This window comes from Phragmites australis, chromosome 4 (assembly GCF_958298935.1).
Source record: "Phragmites australis chromosome 4, lpPhrAust1.1, whole genome shotgun sequence".
Lineage (NCBI taxonomy): Eukaryota > Viridiplantae > Streptophyta > Magnoliopsida > Poales > Poaceae > Phragmites > Phragmites australis.
This window is the reverse complement of record NC_084924.1, coordinates 27,147,965-27,164,549: the sequence shown is the minus strand read 5'-3', so window position 1 is coordinate 27,164,549 and position 16,585 is coordinate 27,147,965. Positions and strand designations below refer to the sequence as shown.

The 16,585-nt window shown below is 41.4% G+C and overlaps 1 pseudogene; it reads right to left on the bottom strand.

The window, feature by feature from the left end:
• Positions 1–668: 668 nt before the first annotated feature.
• On the bottom strand, positions 669–16,328 carry LOC133915975 (1-phosphatidylinositol-3-phosphate 5-kinase FAB1B-like; annotated as a pseudogene).
• Between the last annotated feature and the right edge of the window lie 257 nt (positions 16,329–16,585).

Below are 16,585 nucleotides of genomic sequence, written 5' to 3'. Positions count from 1 at the left end.
CATCCATCACGCGCACAAGAACGTGCATGCCGGAATCTAATCCTCCCCAATAATCAGACCCGTGATTGGCTCGCACACATTAATCAAGCTGTTGGGTCACGCCATTAATTTTTGCATGCACCATCGATCATATAAAGCGCGCGAGGAGCTTGCTTGCGGTCGAGGCCTCCTTCCCATGCACTTACTCCCACAGCAACCGTGTCTCCCTGGTCCTTCCATGCATGCACACCCATTCATCCATGCTGCGTTTGCAAGCAAAGGCCGGGTAGAAAAGGTCACTAGGTCATCAGGTTCCTTGACGGGTCGGTCGATCGATCAGTGTGTGTGCAGCACGCAAAGGCCGGGTAGAAAAGGTGACGAGGTATGTAGAACAGCACAGCTCGTGCATCGATAACAATGGCATCGAACCAGCTGAAGTAAAAAAGATAGGCTACAACCAAAGTAATTACACCGCCACGACTGCAACCAAATTGAAAGTATCATGGAAAAAATTTCCCCACAAAAAGGGGAAGAAACATATATAGCAGCAGAACAGATAAAAACGGACCAGCACTTCCAACATGGTAATAACTTGTGACAGATGAACAGGTCCCACATAGTGACTGTCAGCTACAGACAAGCCACATTGAGCAAAGGGGAAATTAGTTATGTAGAGAGGCAGGCAGACAGATATACTCTTTTCCACAATATAATTTCGCACCCAAACCAGCAGCTTACACGTCGCTGCACACAGAATTACAGGCTCCATAGTCCAACCCCTGATCAATATGGTTTTCCAGGTTGATCTCTCACAGAAAAGTATGGGAGAAGCAAATTGAATTTCTAACTTCTCAATGCACTATAGATTTATGTAAAAGGCCGGCGGTCTATACACTCCTATTTGACACTTGCTGATTCCTTTTATCTAAGAACATTCAAAGACATGAGCTAAGATTTTATACATCTTGATCTCCCCAAGAAGAAACAAATGAAATAAAAGGCTACATAAAGATAGGACTACCCAAAAAGAACGAACAAAATTGTAACGAATCAAAACCTATGTACGTAGCCCCTAAAAAATAGCTATTCCACATACTTTCCTGCACTTAAAGGTTCTGCATATATCTCGATTCCGTCGAGTGAACCCGATCGTTGTCTTGGCCACTCTCAGGCACTTGCTTGCCGGGGCTGATCACTGGAGGTGACCATTGATCTGGGACAACAAGAAAGTAGGCGGACATGGCTTTCCTGAACCGTTTCTTGTACTGCTTTGGTGAAATTACTGTTGGCGATACGTTCTTCAGTCCGCCCAATATTCCTGAAGCTTTCACCCATGTCTCTAGGTGTTTGTCCCATGTATATTGCCTCATAAAATCTATGATTCCCATAACAAGCTCGTGTCTTTTCTCATCAACACCAACAAGCAAAGAGTAATCCATTACATCAATGGACTGCACAAAATTTGCCAACATTTTTGTCAGAAGTTGCACAGATTTATTGTAAGATCAAAAGGTTAGCGCATTGACTAAGCATGAATTCTACTCCCTCTATTTCTTTTTATAGGGCGCATAATGATTGGAAAAAGTCAAATTTCATAAGTTTTGACCAACATTTAGTCAAATTCACATGCATGTTTAGTGTACAAAAGTTGTATCAATAGATTTGTATTTAACAGATCTTTTAATACGATATTGATTTTATAGCAATTGATAATATATTGTATCATAAATTAATGGTCATATACTTTTGAAGACCTTTTCAAATCCTAAAACACCCTATAAAAAGAAACGGAGGGAGTATAAGATAACAGCATGCATAAAACATAAAATTAGTCGAGTTTCTAAATGAGGCACCGATTTTAAGCAACCGTCAATAAGTCACGTCCTTTTGATTTGCCATGTGTGGTATTCGGCATTTAATATAATGATTTTAGATCTCCCATATCCCTATAAGTTTTCTTCAAGAAAAGAAAACTTCTTCTATCTCGACAATAGCAGGCTTCAATTACCAACATTACAACGAGTAAAATATTAATAGTAGCAGAGTTGAGTAGTTGAACACCAAGAGAAACAAATTCATGAGGCACCATATTTAAAAAATAATATGGTGAATCTCCTGCTGCACCAACACTTCTACTAACTGGTTTGTCTGTTCCATTATACATTCTGTCCGGACTGTAACAGTACTTTGAAATATAAGATGCCTACCTAAAATGTTAGGGTCTATTTTTTTTCTCCATATTGTATTATATGGCACTTAGAAGACATCAACCGTTATAAATGTTGTTAGTAAGAGATCAAACTTTGGATTTCAAGCATTATGTATTTGTAATATGACTTCATCGTTGACAATGGCAGATGGGTATGTATGAGTTTATAACAAAAGAACCGATAGGTAAGAAACATTGGGTGCAGCTAATTATAAATATTCACGGATTTGCTTGGTGTATGAGTAACAATGGAATTTCTAGGGTTTTCATAAAGAACGCTGGTGCCTCGGACTATAAAAATGCCACTCATGGTGGTCCACGCACAACAATCCTGATCGTTTTAGAGGGAAATGCATGTAGTCCTTTCCATTCATACTATAAAAAAGAAGTAGCTTCTCATGGTGGTTGTAAATTTTTGTACCTAACAACAACCATATGTTAGGACTAAATGATCTAAAGGAATAAAATAGGTACAAAAAATGTAAGCAAGTGATTTATACTCACAGCAAGAAATGCAGTATCATTCCAAACAGCTCTCTCTATTAGCCGTTTTGCCCTGTTTCCGACAAAAATAGGGGATGTAGGCATCGCTTCGATTAAGTTCTGATCAAGAAGTACTTTGTCGCTACCATTAGAGTCTGGGTTATATCTTGATCTTGTGGAACCCTTCAAATCATACAATCTTGTCACATGACGTTCAAATAAAAGATTTTCCATCACCAGAACATCCATCTTCATCTCCTTACCACCTTTCAGGCTCTTAACCTATTCAGTGTAAAAGGATTAGGCTATGCATAAGTGACCTCATAAAAATTACTTCAGAAATAAAAAATAAAAAACCAAAGTGGCATTACGGCCAAGATATCTGGACTAAAGAAGATATGATGTTACCAAGCCTTTTAACTATAGGAGGCCACAAATGTTGGATGGAGAACAGTTTGGATTTTGGATCCAACTGCCAGCATCATTTCGAGGTTGTTAGATTATTCAATGGTTGGCTTCGATAGAAAATAATACCGTGCTAACAGAGAGAAATAAAATTTTGCAAAGAGGATATTATGGCAGTATAGCTTGCATAAAAGAATTCCAAACTTAACATAGAGCTCATGGTGCTATTTTGCTTTGCACTGTCAATAGTTCTGTATTTTTTTTTGTTGCAATCGGATGGTGTTATAACCTAGTAAAACAAAAGGCAAGTAAATTATATATATGTGTATATATTTAGTTTCTCCATCTTCTCACAAATGTATGTCCCTTCGACTTTGCAAGGCCTCCAAGATGTGACTTTGGCAACTACCTTTTCTAATAGACTAAGTTAGCAAAGAAGTGAAATATTAGAAAATTACTTCGGGTGACAAATGCACAGGTTACGTTTTCTACAGGATCAAACTAGCAGTCATAGTTGGGATAATATGACAGTATGCATATATCAGCAGCGTGCATTTGTGAATGAAAGGAGTACTTATCCTCCCCTACATTCATTAATCAATTCATTTTCTGAGACAGCTACAAATACTAGATGGGTTGTTCACTTTCATCACGGTAAGTTTGCAATCAATCTAGGCTATCCAATCTAAAATCTAACAATAAAGCATGAGAACATACATACTCCGTAAACTGGAAAAATTGTAGTTTAATTGGTCCTAGGCACACAGCAATACAATAAAAAAGAATAATACAAATTACCTGATAAATACCAAGAATTTTTGCAATGCAAGTAGGACTGCCAGTGCCAATTGACTCAGATATATATTTGAAATAGTCTGGAGCGAATTTCATGAAGGACTCTAATTCGGTTTTGGTAACCTGCTTAATTATGAACCTATCATCCAGTGATTTTGCAAAGAATACATTGCTTTTGCCTCCTTGAGCACCCCATTTCTTGCAACGACTTAGTGACCTGACAAAATCACGCTCTGATGGACAGCATATTCTCCTCAGGGCATCAAATTGTTTTGCATAATAACAAATTACAGTGTACTTCACCTGTCCTAGAGGACCTTCATCCCCAAAGTTCACCTTAATGTGATTTACTTTTCTATATCCATGTGAATCTGAAGTGGATGTGTTCTTGCTTCCTGACATGGAGAGGATATTGTCCTCTGTAGAGACAACAATTCTTAGAAGTTCCGAAGTAGTTTCATCCAAGGATTCAGTTAATGAGGCACTTCTCACGTCACATAATGGGAGTGCAATGTCTATTGTATCTCGTTCCAGTTCATCTGACAGCTGAAGATGGTATTCATGAGAGGCAAGTGCATAAGAGATGATACTAGTAGGTTCATCGTCATAAACTCCAACAACAGTGTCATTGATGCCAATTGGAAAGAGAAATTTTGGCCAAATCTGACGCTCTACTGCCCTTAAGAAAGAAGTGTAAACAGGGCTATATTCAATGAGAGCATCAAATCTGTTTGAACGATTCCACTGCTTATTGAGAGAATGGTAAAACTGCAAGAAAGGCATACCTATCCAATTAGAATGGTCTTCTGCACTGTCCTCTAGCTTGTTCAGCAATACAGAGGCATATGAAGGTGTAACATCACCCATATGCTCTTCTGAGTCCTCAGAGGACGCTATGGGATCTGGCATGGTTAACTTGCTAGAAACAGGATCATCTTTACCGGTCCATTTCACCTCAAGAGCGTTAGTCACATCTAATAAACTGGGAAACTGCCCTTCTGAAAGGGTGCGCTGAGTGACAAGATCTGTCTCCAAGGGAACAGTCTCCCCGCTCACACTGACACTACTGTACAGAGGAGATTTGATGTCTCTCTGAAGAGAGTTGGGTTCACTTGTGAGCATTTGCTGGTAATGATTGGAATTGGTATTACTAGCATCAACTGCAGGGTAGTTCCCTGCATCAAAGCTCCCCTGAAGGCATTCAACAAATTTCACATCTTTATTGGCAGCCTCATTCCCATTTGTTATGCCATTTGGCTCAGCAACACTATCTACAGAATGAATCTTATTCTTGTCTCCTTGCCTGCAGTTATATAACTCATGACAACTCCTATCTGATTTTGCAGCAAATACAAGTCTTTTATCCCACAAGTATGAATGGAAGAGTAACTGTCTCCTCAGCCTATTGATCTCAAGAATGTCTGGTTGACCTTTCTGCACCTCCTTTTTCAAAACTTTATTCAGACATCCCTAATTAGTACAAATGGAAATCAATCAAGTAATCATAAACGATGCATACATCCAGATTAGAACCACGAAATGGCAAAGTTTGTGCATATGCTTCAGGTATACTTGATGAGGTCACACATCTATCGTAAACTACCCATTTAGTGATATCACGCTACGATCATATTGAGAACTACCTCCACATGTATTTTGGGAGTTTTTCTAGTCACTTTGATGCCAAACCAAACAGATGGTTTGCACTAGAATGTCCCCTACCTATAACATCCATAAGCTATATGATTAAGGCTAAAAATTAATGAGAGAGACACACACATAGGTCTAGTGGTGTGTAGACCTGGCCCACTTGGGCTGACAGGACGGCCCGGCTAGGCATGGCATGGTTAAGGCACGGCCCGTCAGGCATGGCTAACTAAACAGGCAGAGCCATGCCAGGCCGCGCGCCGGAGGCGTGGCTTACGGCACAGCCCGTAAGCGACCGTGTCGTGCCGGGCGGCCGGGGTGGGGCGGCCAAGGCGGGGGCGCGGTGGGGCACACAGCAGGGCAGGGCGTAGTTGGCCGGGCGGGGCGCACGGCAGGGCAGGGCGTAGCCGGCTGGACAGTGTTGGCATGTTGTGCCGAGGCTCGGCCCAGGCACATTATAACAACCCAAATTCTTAAAACCAAGACAATTAAAAAAATTTCAAAGAAAATAAAAGAGTTTTCCAAAACTAAATAAAATCTCTAAGTGTGTATGTGTGCTTTTATACATATATATACATGTATGAGAATATGTGTTATGTGTATAAATACATATATACATTGAGGGCTATTTTCTTATAAAAGAATATCTATATATACGTATGTATATATTAGTTGATTGCTTGATTGCTTCATTGATTATGTGAGCTAATACAATAATAGATATATAGTGTATATGCTGTATATATATATAAATACATGGTATATACAAGAGGTAATAGAAAAGGAAAAGGGGAAAAAGCTTTTGGTTTAACCAGGCCGAAGCCCATCTTCCTCTCCCTCTTTTCTCCCCCCCCCCCCATCCGGCCCACCCGATCATAGGCAGCCCAAGCTAGCCCCTCTCCTCCCTTCTCCCCGCCTGGGCTGGAGCTAGCCCAACGTTCCCTTTCTCTGGGCTGCTCGCGCGCCTCTGCCCAGCTGCAACCGTCTTTGCCCGCTGTTGGAAGCGCATCGTGCCATCCTGCCTTCCCTCCAAGCCGATGACCAGCCGGGCCCGCCTGTCATGCCCTTCTCCTACCTTGAGCCGGAGACCGCCTCCTTCATGAGATCGAGCCGACCGCAAATCCGCGCCAATTCAAACGGGAGATCCTCTAGAAGCTCTCCAATTCGAATCCTCGTGAGCCCCGAAACCCATACCAGCCTTATCTCTAAACCCCGTGTGTTTAAATAAGAGGTCGAGCTCGGATTTTAGCCGCCACTGCCTGGAAACCCTAGCCATGTCGACCATGGACTCCACCGCGCCCCGGGTATAAATAGTTAGCTTGAGACCCTCCCCAAAACACGCCGCACCTTTCCCCTAACTCGCTGACGCGAGGGTGACTCTGTAGAGCCCTGTCATGACGCCGAAGCCGCCATTGCCGCCCTTCGGTCAAGCTCGTCAATTTGCCGCCTCTGCGCCGCATTGCCATCTCCAAGCCACCTACAAGCTCCGCTATGGCCCCCTGAGCACGCCTTCGCCTTCGCACTCCGGCTGTTGGAGCGTCACCGCCGCCGAGCTCCGAGAGCTCTAGCCGCTCCTTGCCGTCGCTGCGCCGCCGTGGACCGTCTTGACGTCGATGTGTACCTTAGGTAAGTCCGCCATGCTGTCCTGTTGCTTCTCCACCACTCACCTACGAAATCCGAGGCCGGCAACGAGCTTTGCGCTTCGCTCCGGCGAGTCCGCCGCCACATCCCGAGGTCCCTCCATCGTGCTGCCGTTAGCTTCGGCTGCCTAACTCTTCTCATCCATCGGATCCGAAACCAATGGCCTAGATTAGAAGATCTTCTTACCCCTTCGTGAACCAATCAGAGACAGCCACGTGGCCTTCATAAATCCAATCAGCACTGCTGCGCCACCTCACCCTGCCATGTTAGCAAATTCGCTGATGTGCCAGGCCACCTCAGCAAGAAGCCCAGTCGGCGTTATTTTCTTTTTAATTGTTGTGATGATGTCATAATTGATATATATTGCGCGATAAATAGATTTTCTAGTGTAAAAATAATTCTAAAATAGTAATAAATAGGAAATTAATTTCTAATAATGATTAATAAAAATTTATAGGTTTATTTAATTATGTTTAATAGTTTTATAATTCTATAAAGTGTTTCCTTAGTAGAATAATTCCAACAAAAATGTTTTCTCCACAATAAACATAATTCTGAAATTAGGATAATATTTCGTAAAATAGTTTTCATGATGTTTATAGTGTTTTGTAATGTTATTTAATTCTGTTACATGTTCAAATAAATATTTGTTAATTTTGCTTAATGTTTTCTATGGTTTAAATTATGTTTGCTAGAATAAAAATAATTTCATAAATAGGATAGAAATCAGAAATGGTTCTTACATGTTTAATAATATTTTTATGATGTTAATTAGTTATGTTTAATGTTTTAATATAGCTTAATAATTAAAAGTAATGCTAATAAATACCAGAAAATCCTAAAAAATCATAGATGACTCTAGAAAAGTTCTATAAAATTGCTAGCAACATAATTTCATCTGTAAATAATCTTTTTTGTCCTATTTTAATCTTTATAAAATCGCAACTTGTTAAACGTTCTGTCTTGACCCATTTTTTCGCCGGGTTGTCCGGAAAAGCGTGATCTTATCTGTGATGATATTTGTTGTGTGATATTTGGTTCTTTTTGGATCTTGATGTTTATGTGTTGTCTTTTTTCTTATGTTGGCGAGTAGACGCCAATATTCTAGAGGAGCTACAAGAACTACAAGATCCAAACTTCGCTGAAGACCCAACTGAGACGAGTAAAGGCAAGCTGTGTTCTTGATCATATTTATCCCAGTTTTATAAATATTTTATTTTACAAAAATGCATGCTAATAATATGTTGGGAATCCCAAGTGCTACGCTTTACCCTTGTTTTCCCCTATCATCTTTGTTGCCATAGTATGATTTTTTGTTATAGATAGGTAGATGATGCTTAGCCTTGTTCTGGGATGGTGATCATGATAACTACTCTACGAAATTGATAATAGTCCTATACAACAATAATAAAATATGATGGAATAATTTTTATAGCAACATGGTATAGGGATTTGAGCAAGTGGTGTGATGAGGCTGGTGTGTGATGGGAAAGTGGTAGTCCTCCTTAAATCTAAGAACCGATTTATGCAGTGACCTTTCTGTGTTCATAGTACAACCATAAGCTTGATATGAGATAGGCCTAACCAATTAATTTGCTAATCTCAACATAGTGTAGATCAAGCAAAAGAGCGGTGAATGGATGTAATATCTTGGGATCCGAAAGGCGTAAGAGGGGGCTTTCGTTATTGAGGTGGAATCACAGGCGGTGAAACCTTAGCGGGTAGACATGTGCTGAGAGGGCATTGTAAGGGCTTTGTAGTGATCTCCTGTCAACACACCTTAGGTAGTGTGTAATGTGCTTGGCTGGCACTGCAAAATGTTGACTTAGTCACCTACTTGCGGGTGATGAAATCAGGACTTGTGGGTAAAGTACAATCTCTACAGAGTTAAAACTGAATATTCAACCGTGCTCACGGTCATGAGCGACACGAAAAACCTATCATGATTATAACTTAATGTTTTGGTTAGTGGGTCAACTGTGGTGGAGGGAACCATAGTTGAGGTGTGAATCAATTACGATGGTGGGAATCGTGGTTGAGGTGGTTTGTCAATGGTTCAACCTTGACAGTGGGAGCCATGGTTGAGGTGTTAGGTGTTCAACCTTGATAATTAGAACCTTGGTTGAGGTGGTCAGTTGGTCAGGTCAGGATGGATGAAATCTTGAGGTGGTTGGATTATAATCATTTATTTAATTACTATTTCTTTTCAATTGCTTTTGAAATAAATGTTGTTTCATGCAAAAGAGTCGTATCAACCCTATTTTTGTTAAAACCTTCATATACATATTATCTTCCTCATAACTTGTTGAGTACGATATGTGCTCACACTTGCTATAACCAAACACTTAGTTAGGAAAGAATTAGAAGACTTCGTGGAAGATGCATTCTAGGGAGATGTTCTCCGTCGAATTTTCCTGTGGAATTATCGGTGAAGATAAAGACTACGCTTAGGATTCGCTGCAGTTTTATTTGGTTCTTCGACCTTTGAAGGTCTTGTGTAAGACGTTTTATCGAATAAGGTATGGATATTATAATGATTATCATCAATAAAGTCACTATGTGTTAGGAATATTTTCTGAACTCAGCACATAGAAGAGATTGGTTTGTTCCTTGAACCGGTCTCGACACACGTTCCGCCTAACTCTCGGGCCATGCCATGCCTGGACCGTACCTACAATACCGGGCCGCGTGTTGGCCCATTAGGCACAGCCCATTTGGACAGCTTTCGTGGTGTGTATTTTCCATTAGTTGATGTAACAAGTTCAAACCCAATATTTAATGATTATGATGCAAAAAAATCCTGGATCAAAGGGCACTGCACCTCAAATTCTGACTTCTCCTTTCGAAACATGCTTTCTAGTTCAGCAACGTAATTGCTAGATTCCATGTTGAGAGAACTGCCATGAGCCTTTTTATCAGAGGTTGGGTGTAAAGTACGTAATACTTCATCAAAAAGATGCTCTGCCTGGTCAATGACCTATCAAAATTGGTTAGCTATTTAGGCGAAAGGATAAACAATTTTGAAGTAGAAACCTGAACATTGGAGGAAAGAATTTTGATATTATCAGCATCGGTGAATACATATGCAATTTTTATGAGAAAGCCTACTGATTGGATTACGCCACAAACCTCATTTGCTTCTTTTTGTATCCAACCCAAAGGCTGGTGACCAAAATCAAGTTTATGAGGCGGTAAAAGGACAGAATGAACACTAATAGGTGCATATCGGAAGCAAGCTACCATTTTGTCAAACCTGTATATGAAAAATAGAAGAATTTTAACAGCCAAGATACTCACTAATCAAATTTCAGATAAGGTTTGTAGCCATTCTTACATGGTGACTAAGAAAATCGACAGGTTGACCCAGTCTTAGAAGACAAAACATCTGAAGACTGCTTACCCATAGAACCGAAGGCAGTCCCTGTGGAGCGAATGACCGCAACTGGCAACCCGACTAGCAGCTGCATGGTTTGAAAAGCTAAGCTCCAAAAATTTACCTAGTGACAAACCCCAAGCAGCATCAGACATGACAATCCTTTGAGTTGCTGGAGGAAATCCGTTACTCCAGGGGCATTTCAGACACCTGTGCCACATCCAAATCTTGCCATCCCTTTCTCCTGATAAAACAGATTCCGTAAGTTTTCTAACTGATATTGTTAGACTTCCCTGGCGATGAGTATAGCAATGGACATGGGCTTCAGGTGGCTTATCGCAGGATCGGCACTGATAATCCTGTAAATGCATTGTAACTACAGTGAGAAATGAGAACAATGGAAAGCAATAAGTTCACAAGAAACATGGACATGGTGAGAGGAGCAAGAGGTACCTGATCAAACAGGTAGTCCCGCAAAAACCTTCCAAGGGGCTTGTCAAAGTTTCCATAATACTTGATGCGTAATAGCTGGGAACGTTCACAAATAGTCCCTTTCCAAACACATCGTGTGGACCATGAGACTAAGATGCTCTGATGGTCAGAAGCAAAAACTTCTTCCTTATTTGATGCGCTATCATGTTCTTGACTGGTTTCTTGATTCTGTACTGCAGGACTAGACACTGGTTGGACTACAACCACATTATTATTACTGGCAGTTTTCACATTACCGAAGTATTTGAACCTTCTAACGGCTCTTTCAGATTAGGACAACTCAGGATACTAGTGCTAGTCTCAAACATCGTTTGTTGATGATGACTCGATGTTTTGGTTGAATCAGCTGTCACCATGTGGCCATGTGATCTGGTTGAACCATTGTCATGATAATCACCAGAATGCATATGGTTTTTCTCCATAGTAGAATATATAGGTGAATGGTTTGTGAGTACACCATATGTAGCTGTAGAACATACTGAAACAGAAGCTGCAGTTGCAGTGACCTTTACTAGTCCACCACTCCCATGGTTAAAACTACCACTATTAGCACACCAAGGTCGAAAACAACGAGAATTGGTTGTTTGAGAAGTAAGGCGCTCACTAGATACTGGTGGTTCAATCACAGCGGTTTCACCTGGGTCAGATGTCTCCTGACTGTTAGAAACATTAATTGTGAAACCTGGCACTGTCGAAATGGAGCTGTCTGCAGCGGAACGCTTATCTGGCAAGGCTACAATCAATGGAGACTTCAAGGGAAGTTCTGGTAGGGTAGCACCTTCATCTGCAAGGAAAGATGTTTCTAAGGCCAGGTGATATGCTGCAAAAATGCCAGACTGGACCACATGCTTAATTTTCTTTAGCTCATCCAAGCTTCCACCCTTCAGCAGGACCTGCGGATCATATGGGCCAAAATAGTAAGTTCCCGAGATGCACAGATTGTTTGAAGGACAAAAGAAAATGTTACAGCCTTTTAGCTTTCTAAACAGAAAGAAAAACAAAACCTTGCCTTTTTCGCAACCAAGCTTCCCTTTTGCCATTTTTCATGGGTTTGCACGACTATGAGCACCAAGCAAGGGAGACAAGCAAGTTGTTCTCTACATGTCATTATTTGGTGTCCAATTATCCCAGAAGAAGAGTGAAATAGGTTACCACTTACAGTGCAACCCAATGGCTTTGGGCATCCTTCAAAAAACATCATGGTCTTCAGCATTTTCTTCGCCATATTACCCGAGCTAACAGAATGTTCATAGTATTTATCTACATGAAACAACTCACAATAACCAAGCTTCTGAGATGGTAGGAGATCAACAGAAGGAACTATCTGAGCACCTGTGCAACGAGCTATACGCTGCATGAGGGGCTGCTTGATATTTAAAACCAGTGATATGTTCTTTTCTAGAAGCAAATCTTGAGCATAGCGAGAGACTGAGTTCTCAACCAAAAGCAAGTTAGGTTTTTGAGCTACAATCTTTGCGACAGCCATTTTAAGATGATCTGTTTCCTGTATATCAGATTAAAAATGCATATAAGATCAATGAAAGCGTCAGGTTGCATACAAGAACATAGAAAGGTTCACAAACCTGCTGAAGCAAGGTGTCAATACTTGACAGCTGATTCGTGACTCGATGGTACTCAAGAGCTCCTGCAAGTAGGAGGAGCCGGGGGTTTTCTATTCTTGACTTCATGCGCCTATGCACAACATTTTTCTTACAGACTATCCCTTTTACAACAATGCTGAAATAAGTAGGACATAGCTATCAGATAATACATAAACTATTAAGGCTCAATGCAGTATGAAAGAAACAAGAGAAAGTTTAGTCGTCAAGCAAATAACTAGAAGGGAACGCTCAATACTATTTCAGGATAGTTGATGGTAAAAAAGTATGAACAGGATTTATATTAGTTGGATATAGATAGGGGAAAGGCGTTTACAGGAAAGGGCTTCATGCAAGGGCAGATTCACACCCAACGCTAGGGTGGCTGAAGCACTGGCCAGCCCACTTAACCCCATGTAGTATATATTACTTTGGGCCAACAATCTTCAAGCTATATGGGCTAAGAAATTCCCGCATCCATCCTAACGAACAGAAGGCAGCGGACTAGCCCAGCACATTCCTCTTGCGACTTGGAACTGCTTACCAACACTATGCCAAATAGGTTCTCTCTTGGCAAGCTTGACAAAACAAGTAGGATGGATACTCTTAAAGCTACAAGTGATCTCATGGGTTTTGCTCCACCCACCACAGATATGGAGAAATTCAGAAGTAACCAATGAACACTACTACACCAATTGTGATTTATTAAATCCTAGGAAATATTTGTGTACAATAAAATACTGTGATTACCCAGTGTAATGTTATTTCTCTTTATTTTCGTTAAATAGATGTTTGCAAGTAAGTGATGTCGCCATGTTCGGTGGATAAAATCTTCCTTGACAGGGTATTTTCCCTAGCTAGAATACATTGTTTTCATGTGTTTCGTCAATTGTATTTTATACCAGTTGTTATGTACTTTTGCTATGATTTAGTTCAATTTTATACCAGTTTTAGTCTGTCATAATTAGCACATGACATGCTCCATTTTTGGACCCGCCACTTGATTCATGATGAGTTAGTAAGCTTGTAATTGTAGGCTTATAGTTAGTTGACTATATTGTATGAACAAAAGGACCATTCACCTTTCACTGCGGTGCCCACATGCTAAGGACTTAACCTTGACATATCCACCAGGATCCATGCCACCACTTTGGCTTGTGTCTGGCCTGAGGAAATTTGCAGCTTCCCATGATACCGAAGTAACAATCTCCAACCAATCCATGTCGTCACCTTCATGTAATGAAATATTCTCCACCTGTAACAGCTGAGAGATCAAAGCCCTGAAATGTCCATCAACAACATTTTTCATTACTTTCTTATGTTCTTCACTTGACCGATCTCTACTTTGGAATTCTCCGCTACCAAAACTACTTGGGGACCGAGTACGACACTGTTCAAAATCATCTACAGGCTCATCGTCATTGTCTTCACCAAACAAGTCAGTTTCCATCTCATCTTCTGGTTCGGGAGGAAGCCAGAAAAGTTCATACTTTTCAAAATCAACTTGATTTGTATCAGTACTTTCCAGAACATAAATGGATGAAGCAGCCCTGCATTCAGAACTATTATCAGGTTCTGGTTTATCCTCCAGTTTGGCGACGGGCAATGTACTGGGGAATCCTTGATCAATCACATGAGGTAATACCTCTTTAGAAATTATATTTTCTTCAACTGTATGTAATATTGCGGAATTGCAGGATGGATCAAGCTCATCAAACTTATCTGGGCCATAGTATTGTTCATTGTGCTGTTGATGTTGTACCTGCCTATCAGAGAAGTAAGCAGCACATTCTTCATCTTCATCATCACTCCTGATTTAGAATGTCACATGACGAGATAGGCATTAGCCAAGTGTTATAACTTGTGAATTAGTCCAAAACAACATATGAGGACAAAAATAAATGGATATTCAGCGTCACTACAAATGACACTAACAGAGTAATCCCTTTAGGAAAAGAAAATAATAATATTTATAAAAAACATAACAAGATATATTAAAATATAACTATGGAGCATTATATCATTTGAGGTTTCAAACAGGATACCTGTTTGTGAAATAGCCAAACTGAATTGACGAAGAGTCATCTTTGTTTGAAACAGTGGACATACTTTTCTCAGGTGCATGGCTGTCTTGCATATTATGGGAAGTTCTGTCTTGGCAACATTTCGGAGGACTAATGCTGGAAGCACGAGCCACATGCTGATAATTTCCAGTAGAGTAAGAGCCAACTGTTGTGCTAACACTATTAATGGTGATATTTGACTTTGTACTGAACAAACTCGCCTCAGATAGGGACGGGCTGAGCACCGGCAGCACCTGTTTTAAAGCTGTGATTTTTTCTTGTTCCCATTGCTTGAAGCAGAAGTTGCAGACACGAATTTTGTCCCCCTCATCAGCATTTCTGTCAGGGTGACTTGAAACTGGGATGGAGTTCGCTGTGCACTTACCACAGAAAATGCGCCCGCAACGACGACAATGATGCCTGCGGTTGAATATGGTGAATTGTGTGTCACAATCATAACAGACTCGACAACTGTGGTCGGGCATCCAGAAGTCCCTCGAGACATTTTCTGGGTTGGACCCATGTGGCAGCCATGATGTCAAAAGCTTAACTACATCAGCAAAAGTTTTATCTGGGGCATCCATTGGTGGCTGCAGTGGTACACGTCAAAGAAACCCTCATACTTGCATCCTCACCTGTTGCCACAAAAATCTAGCGAGACATCAAGGCACTCGTTACAACTTACAACATAATAAAAAAAAAAGTTGTACGATATACCATATACAATTTACCAACAGAAAAAAATTGTGAACCTAAAAATGATTGTATTCTTTTGCAGCAAGATTTTCCTCAATGAGCAGATGCAAAGAGCATAACAGCATAACAGAACTACAACTGTGATTCATTTATACACTGTACAGTCTAACATGGTAATTACCTACAATCCTTCATTGATCGGATCAAGTTGTCTAAGTTATATAACTTTCTCAGCATAAAAGGAATCTATGGTACGGTTGATACCTAAACAACAACGAAATATCAAGTTTCCCACAAAATTCAGTACCTAATTATCTAATTCGGTCAAATGCTTCTACCAGACTAAAAAAGCATGCCTCTCTGTACGCAATTGTCTTAGAAACCACTCCGAATTTGGTCTCCATTGCAACGACAAGATAGAAGCAGTAATGTCGCCAAGGACTATACCCGGAAAGACGCCCGAGATCGATCACTATCAGACCAAGCGCCACCCGACCGAGTCCCACATTGCATCGGAATCCGCCAAAGAGCCTCTCAGAGAACCTAGATCGAGCAGGTGGCGCGCGCCGCCGCCACCAGCGCCACCGCCACGGAGGGGGCAAGAATTCCTCCGCGCCAAGGGCCAAGGTCTCTCCAATAAGCCAAATAAAGCCGGTCTCAGAGTCCTGTATCGTGCCCCGCGCCCGTGTCGCAGCGAGGCGGCGGGGGCGGGGCGGCAACTCTGAGCGAGCCGGGCATTGGCTGCAGCGGCGCCGGACGGCACGGGAAGTCGCGCCGCGCGGTTCAGTAGGGAGCTCGTGGAAGCGGCGGTGAAGGACGGAGGGACAGCGCAGGAATCCGATCGGGGGAGAGCCGGAAGATCGCAGCTTTGGGTCGCGAATCGGCGGAGGCGAACAGAGAGAGAGAGAGCGCGCGCGCGGCGGACTTGGAGAGAGAAACGGGGAGGAGGGGAGTTCGTTTCTATTTTTATTTGGCTGTTATAACTTTTATTCCACTTAGATTTATGTGGTTTTTGTTGCTGGGGTGGGGCGTGAGGTTGACAGGTGGGGCCGGGAGGCGAGGAAGTCACGGAGTGCCCACAGGAGGATCAGGGAAGGAGATTTTTTATTATTTTGACACTTTTCATCTTAAGATTTTAATACTAAACCCGCAAGACCATATTTCTAGGAATTAACATTATTTCTCACATCACCATAGATGGCAT